The sequence below is a fragment of the Chrysochloris asiatica genome, unplaced genomic scaffold (assembly GCF_000296735.1).
Source record: "Chrysochloris asiatica unplaced genomic scaffold, ChrAsi1.0 scaffold00049, whole genome shotgun sequence".
Lineage (NCBI taxonomy): Eukaryota > Metazoa > Chordata > Mammalia > Afrosoricida > Chrysochloridae > Chrysochloris > Chrysochloris asiatica.
Window position 1 is genome coordinate 12,569,405 of NW_006408567.1, and position 11,962 is coordinate 12,581,366.

The following is an 11,962-nucleotide window of genomic DNA, read 5'->3' on the forward strand; positions in this document are numbered from 1 at the left end:
AAGAAATTCAGTCCAAATAGACTAATTCCTAGAAGACACAACTTAATCAAAACTGGTACAAGAAATCTGAATAGTCTTAAATTTACATAGACATTAAATTAATAATTAAAATCATTTCCCCAAAAATGCAGATTCAGATGATTCTCCCAATAATCTAAATATTTAAGGAATAAAAACATCAATATTACATAAAGTCTTCAAAAGAACAGAAATAGAACTGAGTTCTTGCAAATTTTTATGAGGCTTACATAATCTCAATATCAAAATCTGATGAGGACATTACAAGAAAAGAACATTACAGGCTGCTCTCTTTCATGAATATGGATGCACAAATTTAATATTAGTCAACTAAGTTTGGAAATACATAAAAAAAGTTAATAACTAATGACCAATTTGGATTTATTCCAAAAAATTCAAATTGGTTTACCATACAAAGTTCAATGAATGCAATTTATCATATTAATAAAATAAAAGAAATAAAATCATATGATAAAACTCAACATCAATTCCTGACTTTAAGAAAATTTCTTACCAAACTATGAATAGAGACAATTTCCTTAACTTGGTAAAATAATCGTAAAAAACTTAAACAAGCATCATGCTTAGCAACGAATGAATGGAAACTAGTTTCATCCCGAGAACAGAAAAGAGACTAGATTGTCCGCTATTGCCATTTCTATTCAAATTTGTAGTAGATATTTAGCTACAGTGAAGAAAAAAGTAATAAGAATTAGAAAGTAAGAGATAAAACTGTGATCATTCATATTAGACATAATTCTGAATTCGGAATATCCAGAAAAACTACTGGACTTAATCAATGAATTTAACAAGGTCACTAGCTACAAGGTCAATATATAAATATTAAACATAATTACATAAGAGGGACAAATAGGCATAGAAAAAGGTACTTAACCTTATTTGTTACCCAGGAAATATTGTCACAAAAAGATATACTATACAGCCCTAAGAATTGCTAATAAATAGGCAATACCAAATGTTGTTGAAGATGTAAAATAACTAGAATCCTTACACATCACTGGTGGTAATGTAAACTTATACACACTCTTTGGGCAACCATTTTGCTGTGTAGACTAAAAGCTCAACATACACTCATCTCATGACAAAAAAGTAAGATCCCAAAGAAATTCCTTTATGTGTTGATCAAGAGACATAAATGAGGGTAAGTAAAAAAGTCTTGTTGCTAGGGTTCCAGTTCACACATACACAGATTATTTCAAACACAATGTGTTTAAACATGTCTCTTCCATCAATCAATGAATGACTAAAGATAAATTCGCTTAGTAATTAGTCTCAGACTAATTCTCTGGTAGCGTAGTGGTTACGAATCGGGCTATGAACTGCAAGGTCACCAATTCGAAACTACCAGCTGTTCCGCAGGAGAAAGATGAGGCGTTCTGCTCCCGTAAAGATTTACAGCCTCGGAAACCCTGTACAGGGTCGCTATCAGGGTCGCTATGAGTCGGAACCGACTCCACAACACTTAACAACAACAACAACAACAACAATTCTCTTAGTCTCATCAGAGTGCATTCAAAAACAAAACAAAGTCTAGTCAAAACAGAAGTTTCCAAGGGATTTTGCTGGGCCAGTTCAATCCAAGACACAGAGGTAAGTTCAAAGGTTATCATAACTGTTTTGTTTTTTTAAATTCCAAAGGGGTAATCTTGGTAGATTTTCTCAAATGACACAGAATGATCATGGGGACTTATTATTAATAAGTTTTAAGAAAATTGTAAGCTATGCAGGTGAGAAAAAGTCCAGAAAATCTGTACTGAGAAATTTGTTTCTATCATGACATTTTATGAGGGTAGTTAGATAGGGGTGTCCTACGTGGGAAATCTTACCCCATCTACCCTATAGCTTTAATCTTACTCCTTCAGGTATACTTTTTATTCCCAAAACACAAAGAACACTTAAAAAGAACATAGTTTAAGTTACTCTAGGATGTCAAAACTACCATTTTGATGCCGTGTAAATTGAAAAGGGCAGAACTCTTCAGGGAAGCGTTAGGGAGATGAAACAGCGCCTTCAGAAGTGTATAGACCTAGGTGGAAGATCTGTCAAGAAACAATAGCTTCACATTTTGATATTTTTGTTTAATAAAGACTTCTATGATTTTGTAGCAATACTTTTTGAGTTATCTTTGCACCAGAAAGCTTATAGTAGCCCAATTTAGATCTCTAAACTGAAAATAATTCAACCATCCATGAGCAATAGAATGTTGTTGATGGTGGTGGTGGTTGTGTGTGCCATTGAGTCTGTTCCAACTCATAGTAACCCTGTATGCTGTTGTTGTTAAGTGTTGTGAAGTCACTTCCAACTCATAGCAACCCTGTTTCCAAAGAGCAGTTGGTGAGTTTGAACTGCCAAATTTGTAGTTCAAACTGACCTTGCAGTTCAGTACTTTATCCCACATTGCCACACCAGGACTTCTGTATAGGGTTTCCAAAAGAGACGATTGGGTTTGAACTGTCCACCTTGCAGTTGCCAGTCCAATCCTTACCCTAGAGCAGCACACCAGGGCTCTGAACAACAGAATCATTTTTTTTTAATTAATGGAAAATAGATTAGTAAATTATGGGACTAATCATATAATTAAATGACTGAACCAACAAAAAACCAAAACAAACTGAGACATCTGGTTCAGCTCCAACTTGTAAAGAGTCGACGTTATCACCCCTTTATCGAAACAAGTAAAAACCTGAGCAAATTAAAATCAACAACTTTTATTGGACCCATCAGGAACTGAGGTCACTGTGAAATCTGAAAGGACAAGCTACTGCAGTAAATTACAAACAGATATGCTTACTGAGGGCACAAGCCACTTGAGCTATAAAGTATAAAGTGGTACTTAAGTGTCAACTTCGACAAATTTCTTGAGATAGATAGTAGACAGTGTAAGAGTGAGAAACTCCTAAGGGTGCAGCCAGTCTTACAGATGAGGCCTACACATTCAAGGTGTTTAAAAATTAATCAATGTATTACACCATGTTCTCATGATGAAAATCTAACAAAAATACTTTCATTGCTCTGACAGGGGACAAATAAGAGTAAACATTTTGAAATATACCTGCAGAGTTCTCTCATTCATTGATTTAGCCTCTAAGGATAAAGACCCTACCAGAGTCTTGCTCCACCTAGAGAAAGATCACTTACTCAACTCTGTCCCTCTTTGAGAGTCCTGATATGGCGCTGCAGGCTAAAGCACTGGACTGCAAGGTCAATTTGAACCTCAGTGTTGGCGGTTCAAGCTCACCAGCTGCCCATTGGAAACCCTATACAGGGTCGTTATGAGTCAGAACCAACTTGAAGGTGCTTAATAGTAGCAACAACAATCCCTCTTGAATCTTTCTATCTCACTCAAGGGAGAGACAAACACTGGAGGAGGCACCATCCCAGAAACACAGAGTCACTGAGAGCTAATCATAGAATTATAGAATGCTTCCCCTCACCCTTGACTTTACTCCCACATCACTGGGGCTCCAATGAAATAACCATGGATTACAACTGGAAGAGATACAACACTCAGGCTCTATTTCAAAAGGAATTTTTTTAGGGAAAAGCAAAGACAACAGGGAAGACAAATACAAGAACACTAAGGGCAATTTAAACCTTTGACTCTTACATCTGTAAAGCACATTAAACACAGCCTCACTCCTAGTCAGACCCATAAAATCCCACATTCAGTTCCTGGTGTGCAATACATTACGTCCAGTTTTCAGCAAGTATTTACAAGATGTGCTAAGAGACAAGACAAAACAGAATCTGAAGTGCTAAAGAAAGAGTTGGAGTCAGACCCAGATATGGTAGAGATTTTGGAATGATCAGACAGAGAATTGAAAATAACTTGATTAAAATGCCAGATACTCTAATGGAAAAAGTGAACAACGTGCACGAACCGATGGGTAATATAAGCAAAGAGATAGAAACTCTAAGAATGACTCAAAAGGAAATCCTAGAATAAAAAGCCTTGTAACAGAAAGAAGAATGCCTTTGATGGACTCATCAATAAAATGAACATGGCTGAGAGAAAAATCAATGAACTTGAAGATATGTCAAGAGAACCTTTCCAAACAGAACTGCAAACCAATAAAAACAGCAAAAATAGAACATTCAAACACTGGGTGACAATTTCAAAAGATATAACATGAACATAATTGGAATGCCCGAAGAAAAAGAGAAAAGTAACAGAAGAAACCTTTGAAGTACTAATGACTGAGGATTTCCCAAAATTAGTGATAGACACTAAACCACAGATAGACATTAAACCATATCAAGAAGGATAAATAGCAAAAAATCTACACCTAGGCATGTTATGGAGTCCTGGCCTGGTGCTGTGGATTAATGCGCTGGACTGCAAAGTTGGTTTGAACTACAAGGTGGGCGGTTCAAGCTCATCAGCTGCTCCTTGGAAACGCTATACAGGGTTGCTATGGATCTGAAATGACTTGGCAGCACTTAACAAGAACAAAAACAGGCATGCCATATTTAAATAGTAAGTCTTTCTTTTAAAGAGCCTCTGGGTAGGTTCCCTTGGGAAATGATTTGTACCCAATTACGAATGTAAAGGTTGGTGGGTTTAACCCATTTAGTGGTCGCCACAGGAGAAAGGTCTGACAATCTGCTTCTGTAAAGATTACAGCCAAGAAAACCCTATTGCTATTGTTGCTTAGTGCTGTCCAGTTGGTTCCGACCCACAGTGACCCTATATAGGGTTTTGAAGGAGTGGCTGGTGAGCTTGAACCACCGACCTTGCAGTTCAAGCTATTGTTGTTGTTGTTGTTGTTAGGTGCCATCAAGTTGGTACCTACCCATAGCAACCTTATGCACAGCAGAACAAAACACTGCCCGATCCTGGGTCAACCTCATTACTGTTGCCACGCTTGAGTCCATCGATACTGCCACTTGGCCAATCCATCTCGTTGGGGGGTCTTGCTCTTTTTCTCTGACTCTCCACCTTACCAAACATGATCTCTTTCTCCAGTGACTGGTCCCTCCTGACAATATGTCCGAAGTATGAGAGACGAAGTTTGGCCATCTTGGCCTCCAAGAAGCACTCTGGCTGCACTTCTTCCAAAATAGATCTGTTGGTTCTTTTGGCAGCCCAGGGCACTTTCAATATTCACCTCCAACACCATAACTCAAAAGCACCAATTCTTCTACGGTCTTCCTTATTCACTGTCCAGCTTTCACATGCATATGAGGTTATTGAAAATACCATGGCTTGGGTCAGGCGCACCTTAGTCTTCAAGCTGATATCTTTGCTCTTCAACACTTTAAAAAAGTTCAAACTATAGAGCAGTCTTATTCTGTAACACATGAAGTTGCCATGAGTCAGACTTGACTCATGCAATTGACTCAGCAGTAGGTTTAGGGTTTTTGAAGAAAGGGTAGTTAGAGAAGGCACGGCTGAGGATCAAGTTCTGAGACACTCAAGTAATTAGAGTTGCATAAAGGAGAATAAGGCAGGGAAGGAGTCCGAGAAAGAATAGCTAGAGAGGTAGGAAGAAAATCAGGAGAAAAATCCATCATGAAAGTCAGGAACAGAAAGCGTCTCTGTTCTTAAAGAGGAAGTGCTTAATTGGGTCAAATATTGCTGAAAAGTCTAGTAACATGTGGATTTGAAAGTAGGAAGAGACTTTTTCTGATGAGAAGAAGATACAACTATCATTTTTGCTGAATTCTCTAACATGAGAAGCGTTTTCCTATAGCTTCAGGCAATGGTGGACACAGAGTGAGTTAGGAAGTGAAGAAGCTTCCAGCCCCTCTAGGGGGCACATTATGTGCCAACAAAGCCAGAAAGAGCCCCTGCATGATACAAATGGTTAATACATGCTCACTGATAACTAAAAGGTTGGAAGTCAAAGTACATTCAAAGGTTCCTTGGAGAAAAGACCTGATGATCTACTGTGAAAAATCAACCAGACCTCCTCTGAAGTGCATGGGATCACCAAGAGTCAGAGAAGACATGGTGGCCACTGGTCGTAAAGGATTGAACAGCAAATACTACCATAGATTTGGAAGAAGTCATTTTCAGTCCAACGCTGGGTTCTGTGATTGATGATGTGGCAAAAATGACAATTAGGATTAACCTGAAACCCCCATCAGGCATTTCTAACTCCAAAGCTCCACATTAAATGATCTGATATTCCATTTTAGGGAATTCTATGAAGTAAGTTATGGAAACAACTAGTCAAGAAATCAATTGATATATTGCATAGGGCAAACAAGCTACAAAAAGACCTCTTCAAGTGTTCAAGAGCAAAACTGTCAATTTGAGGACTAAGGTGTGCCCAATCTATAGCCTCATATGCATGTGAAAGTTGGACGGTGAGTAAAGAAGATCCTAAAAGAACTGATGTATTTGGATTGTGGTGTTGAAGAGGAATATTGAAAGTACCATGAACTGCCAGAAGAACAAACAAATCTAACTTGAGAGAAGTACAATCAGAATACTCTTTGGAGACAAGGATGACAAGACAAGTACTTTGGACATGTCAGGAGGGACGAGTCCCTGGAAAAGGACACTATACTTGGTAAAGTTGATGGTCAGTGAAAAAGAGGAAGACACCCAACAAGATGGATTGTCATAGTGGCTGCAACAATGGGCGCAGGTCCAAAAGATTCTCACCTGGTTTAACCCAATGGTCCCCTAAGTGGTGTTCTTGCCTGTCATGAACCCTCACACCCCCAGGTATGTGCCAACTTGGCTGGACCATGATTTTTAGTAATTTGGCAATTATGTAATGATGTAATCTTCTCCTATGCTGTGTTCAATCAGTTGTAAGGGGATTAGAGTGGGATGTGATATCCTAACTCAGGTCACAGCCTTAATATGATGCGAGGAGAGTTTTCCTGGTTCTTTCCCTTTTATCTTATAGAAAATAAAGGGAGAGAGAAACAAGCAGACAGAAGGGACCTCACTATAACTAAGAAAGAATAACTGAGAGTGAAGCATGTCCTTTGGACCTGGGGTCCTTTTGTTGAGAAACTCCTAGAGCTAGGGGAAGATTGACGACAAGGAACTTCTGCCAAAGCAGACAGAGAGAAAAAGTCTTCTCTAGGAGCTAGTGCCCTGAAATCAGACTCATCTGTGAAAGAATAAAGTTCTGTTTGTTAAAACCACCCACTTGTGGTATTTGTAATAGCAGCACTAGAGAACATCACCTTTTCAAACCCCAAATCTTACTATGCCTCTCCCCTCTACAACCCCATTGCTCAAATGATCCAGTTCAGACTTCATGTTGTTCGCTTCCCTAGAGCCTTCCCTGATTCATGTGCAATAGAATGAAACATTTCGTAGTCCTATACCATCACCATGGTCAGCTATATGTTGTTGTTGTTGTTGTTGTTGTTATGTGCCATGGAGTCGGTTCCTACTCATAGTGACCCTATACAGGATTTCCGAGGCTGTAAATCATTACGAGAGCAGAAAGCCTCATCTTTCTCCTGCGGAACAGCTGACCCTAAGGTTAGCAGCCTGATTCGTAACCACTATGCTACCAAAGGAGCTCTGGTAGCGTAGTGGCTACGAATCGGGCTGTGAACTGCAAAGTCAGCTGTTTGAAACTACCAGCTGTTCTGTGGGAGAAAGATGAGGTTTTCTGCTCCTGTAAAGATTTACAGCCTCGGAACCGACTCCACAGCACATAACAACAACAACAACACTACAGAGCTATAGGTTGGACCATTGTAATACAAAGGATTTTCATTGACCCGATTTTTGGAAAAAGATCATCAGGCCTTTCTTTCAAATCTGTCTTAGTCTGGAAATTCCACTGATACCTGTTCAGTGTCAGAGCAACATGCAAGCCTCCCTCCATTGACAGATAAGTGATGACTGTGAATCTAACCCATTTCTCCTGCAATGGAAAGGAAGAATCCTACCAGGGAACCACCAATGACACCATTGTTGTTATTAAGTGATGTTGAGTCGATTCCAATGCATAGCGACCCTATGTAGGGTTTCTTACACTGGTGGGTTTGAATTACTGACCTTGTAATTAGCAGTCCAGTGCTTATCCTACAACACCATATCAGGACTCCAATGACACCATTGTTGTTAAGTGTCATTGAGCAGCTTTCAACTCCTAGTGATCCTGTATAGGGTTTCTGAGGAGCAGCTGGTTGGTTTGAACTGCAGACCTTGTGGTTCATACTCCAGTGTTGATCATACAGCACCACATGAGGAGTCCAATATGACACCATTAGTAATACGTAAAAGATTCCTCCATCATCCGGCTCCTGCCTAGTGTTCTCAACCTTGGCTGCCCTTTCAAATACAGAAGCGTTTAACAATTGCCTGTACCTAGATTCAAGCAACAATGGGTTAAGCAGCACTGAGTTAATTAAACTGGGATGGTCTCAGGCATCTGGGTTTTTAGTTCAGCTCTCTCTCCAGGGCGTGACCTGTATCAGCTTTTATCTTACAAGTGATAAAAGGAAAAGAAAGCAAGGGGAGAGGAGGGACCTCATTACCACCAAGAAAGAGAAGCTTGTGTTCCAGTGACCTGCAGAGCAGTTGTTTTCTAATCTAGGTTCTGAGGAAAGATCTGGGAACTTGCCTTGAGGCTTGACAATTTTTTCCTTCCATTCCTTGTGGGTGGTAATCAGTCTTTTGTGTTTAAGACTCAAAAATAAGAAGGCCCTTTGTGTTTCTAAGGTGGGGCCCCACTGAGTCATGGAGTAAGTTGCAGAGGGAGAGATGGAGGTGGGAGTGAGGAAGAGAAAATGGGAGAAGCTAGGTTCATGAGGTTGCTGTGAGAGGTCATGAGTCTAGGAAGGGGAGCGGTCTGTGTGGGCAGCTTTGAGTTGCTGTTGAATCCATCCTGACTCACGGTGACACCACGTGTATCAGAGTAGATCTGGGCTTCATAGGGTTTTCAAAAGTTGCTTTTTGGGAAACGGACTTTCATGCCCTTCTTCCAAGGCACCTCTGCTTGGCTTAAACTGCCAGCCTTTTGGTTAGCAGCTGAGTACATTAGCTATTTGTATCATGCAGGGACTTCTGCTCGAATGTGGGTTTTTGGGGGGTGATTCTCCAATTCTCCCAGGCAACCCACCACTCATTTGTTAGATCAATTGCTAGTTAATTTTCAAGGCAGCAAGACTACACACACCCCAGCAACACCTCAGGCCCATGGGGTATTACAAACAGACCCATGACCATTTCTAAGTACGAGGTAGCCACTGGATGCGCGTCAGAAGGGACTTCGCAAAATTCTAACGAAAATGGAAGGATTCTTCATATCAAGGCTCTAGCTTGTTTCTTTAATGCACTGCATTGATTATTATTGTTGCTAAGTGCTGTCGAGTCAGTTCCGACCCATATCGGCCCTGTATAGGGTTTTCGAGGAGCAGCTAGCTAGCTTGAACCACCGACCTTGCAGTTTAAACAGCTTTGCATTCTGGCACATTAACACCAGGACACTGAGTTGATAGGGAGTTCATAACCAATTTAGATATTGGCTATTAAAACAAAGAAATCCTGGTGTAGCACTGCACGTTAATGTGCTTGACTAAAAGGTTGGTTTGAACCCTAAGATCAGCAGTTCAAACTCACCAGCTACTCCTTGGAAACCCTATACAGGATCCCTATGAGTTGGAACCAACCCAAGAGCACTTAATAACAACCTAAAGACACAAAGTGGCTGGCTTACAAGCTCTTATGAGTATGTTTAGTTTCAGAATGTGAGGGGTAAGGCAGAATTCCCACTAAACAGTTTTCCTCTTTTCCAGATGGATCTGTTGAAAGGGGTCAGGGGAAAATGGTGATAGGATTTTATGACTCAATTGTGAGTAATTGTTAGCAGGATTAATTGCTATAGTCACAAACAACTATAATTGTAGAAGATGTGTAACTAAAAGAGGGGAGTAGTTTATCTTTCATTTCAGGAACAAATGATCCCAGGACCAACAAGACGGAAGAGCATGAGTGGAGTGTGAGATCCTACCTAGAAAAGTGGCAACAGCAGAGATGGTGGCAGAGACAATGGCATAGAGAGATAGAGCAGCTGAGGACTCCAAGCCCACAGACTGAGAAAGGCTGTGTGCCTGCAAGCAGGAGGCTGGCTCACAAAATGTGCCCTTTGGACATTTAAATGACTCTATATTGTTTGTTTTGTAGGTGTACATCAAATATTTTTGCTTTGCTCATTTGTGAAAAATAATATGTAAAAGAAAGCCACAGGGTGGAAGCAGGATAATTGTTGTTACAGGGAGGGAAGTGTCATCATTGACATGAAATAAAATGTATGATTGGTTGCAAGTAAAAAATAAAAAAAAGAAGGGAATTTCCAACCTCTGGCGATGAGTGAAACATACTGGCATGCTCAGCCTTGAGACAGAGAAGAGTGAAGTCCCCTCATTACAAAAAGGGCTTGTCTTACTTTTGATTTCTTTGATTCCCAGGCTGCCTTCCCAACGTAAGAGACCAGACAGTCACATATCTCTCTTGAGCCTTTCTCAACTTGCAAGAAGGGTCTAAATTGCTTGCTGAAAATCATAGAGAGGAACAGAGTTCTCTGTCACAGGGACCAAGAGAAGCTGTTGAAGACCATCCAAAACCTCATGAGAAAGGGACCACAGGATGTACCTGTGTTCACATTACAAGAGAGAGTAATCAAGATTTTTCATTACAATAAGTTACTGTCCAACAGAAAACAGATTGACAAAAGGCTCCCATGTTCTTAGACACAAAAGCAGTCTATTCTAGGCAGAGTGTAAGAACAAATCACCAAATGAAACTTGAGGAATGCTGCTCCTAGCTTGACTGGGAATGGGGAAGGACTTTCAAGCATGGAATCCGCATCAGTCAGGAATGAGGACACGACCTCATTGGTCTGGAAAGACACCCCCAACCCCAGGTCTTAGCCCTTGTAATTTTCAATGAGGTAGATACTAAATTGTCTAAGAAATAGGATGGGATAGTCCCTATTGGTTCAGGGTCTACAAATAGGCATTGTAGCACCTTGAGGATAGATGGAGGTAAACAGGAGGATAAAAGTCTTATAATGTCTGGGTCTTAGAGCCGGTGGTTGAACATCAAAGAGAACATTAAAGACCCAGTAGAGGCTGAGGGGTGATGGCAGGTAAGGGGTAGAGTCGGGGGGTGAGGGCATAGGGTGTTGTAAGTGTTTGTAGACAAAAGAAGCTCTAAGTACCTGGACCATATACCAGTGCTCAGAACACACTCAGATATGAAAACCTACACTGGAATTATGATCTTACTCTCCACTCCTCAGTTGGTGTCTCCATGGTTACTATGGGTTACAGATGACATCTGTTAATATCTCAGCTACACTCTGGCCCCAGAAAAAATGGGTCTTTTAATAACTATGAACATTTGTTAGTTGGGGAGATCTTTAGATAGCTAGGTAGGCTTTGAACTTGGAGTTATCACCAAAGAGTAGACGTGGATCTGGAATTTCCGTACTCCGGTAAGAGTAGGACCACTGATGCTCTGGGGATTGAAGATGATGAACACAGCACTTCTACATGCTCTTGTTGTGCCAGTTGTTTAGAACATCTTTCTTTCTCTCTTTTTTTCCCTATCTGGCAGAGATCTTCCCATCTATCAAAAATCATCATAACTGGAACATTTCATCCACTGTTGACGGAAATACAAAATGGTATAGCTGCTGTGGAAAACAGTTTGATGGTTCCTCAAATGTTTGAACATAGAACTACCATAGGACCCAGAAATCCCAAAGCTAGGGTATATATCAGAAAAAATTAAAGCAAGAACGCAAACAGACACCTGTACAACAATGCCATTCAGGACTTTTCACATTAGGCCAAAGGTGGCAGAAACCAAAAGATCCATCAACAGATTAATACATTAGCTAACTGTGCTGTGTACACACAGTGAAATATTACTCAGCCATAAAGAGAAATGAAGTCCCGACGCATGTGATAACTTGCACCAATGACAAAAGGAAAA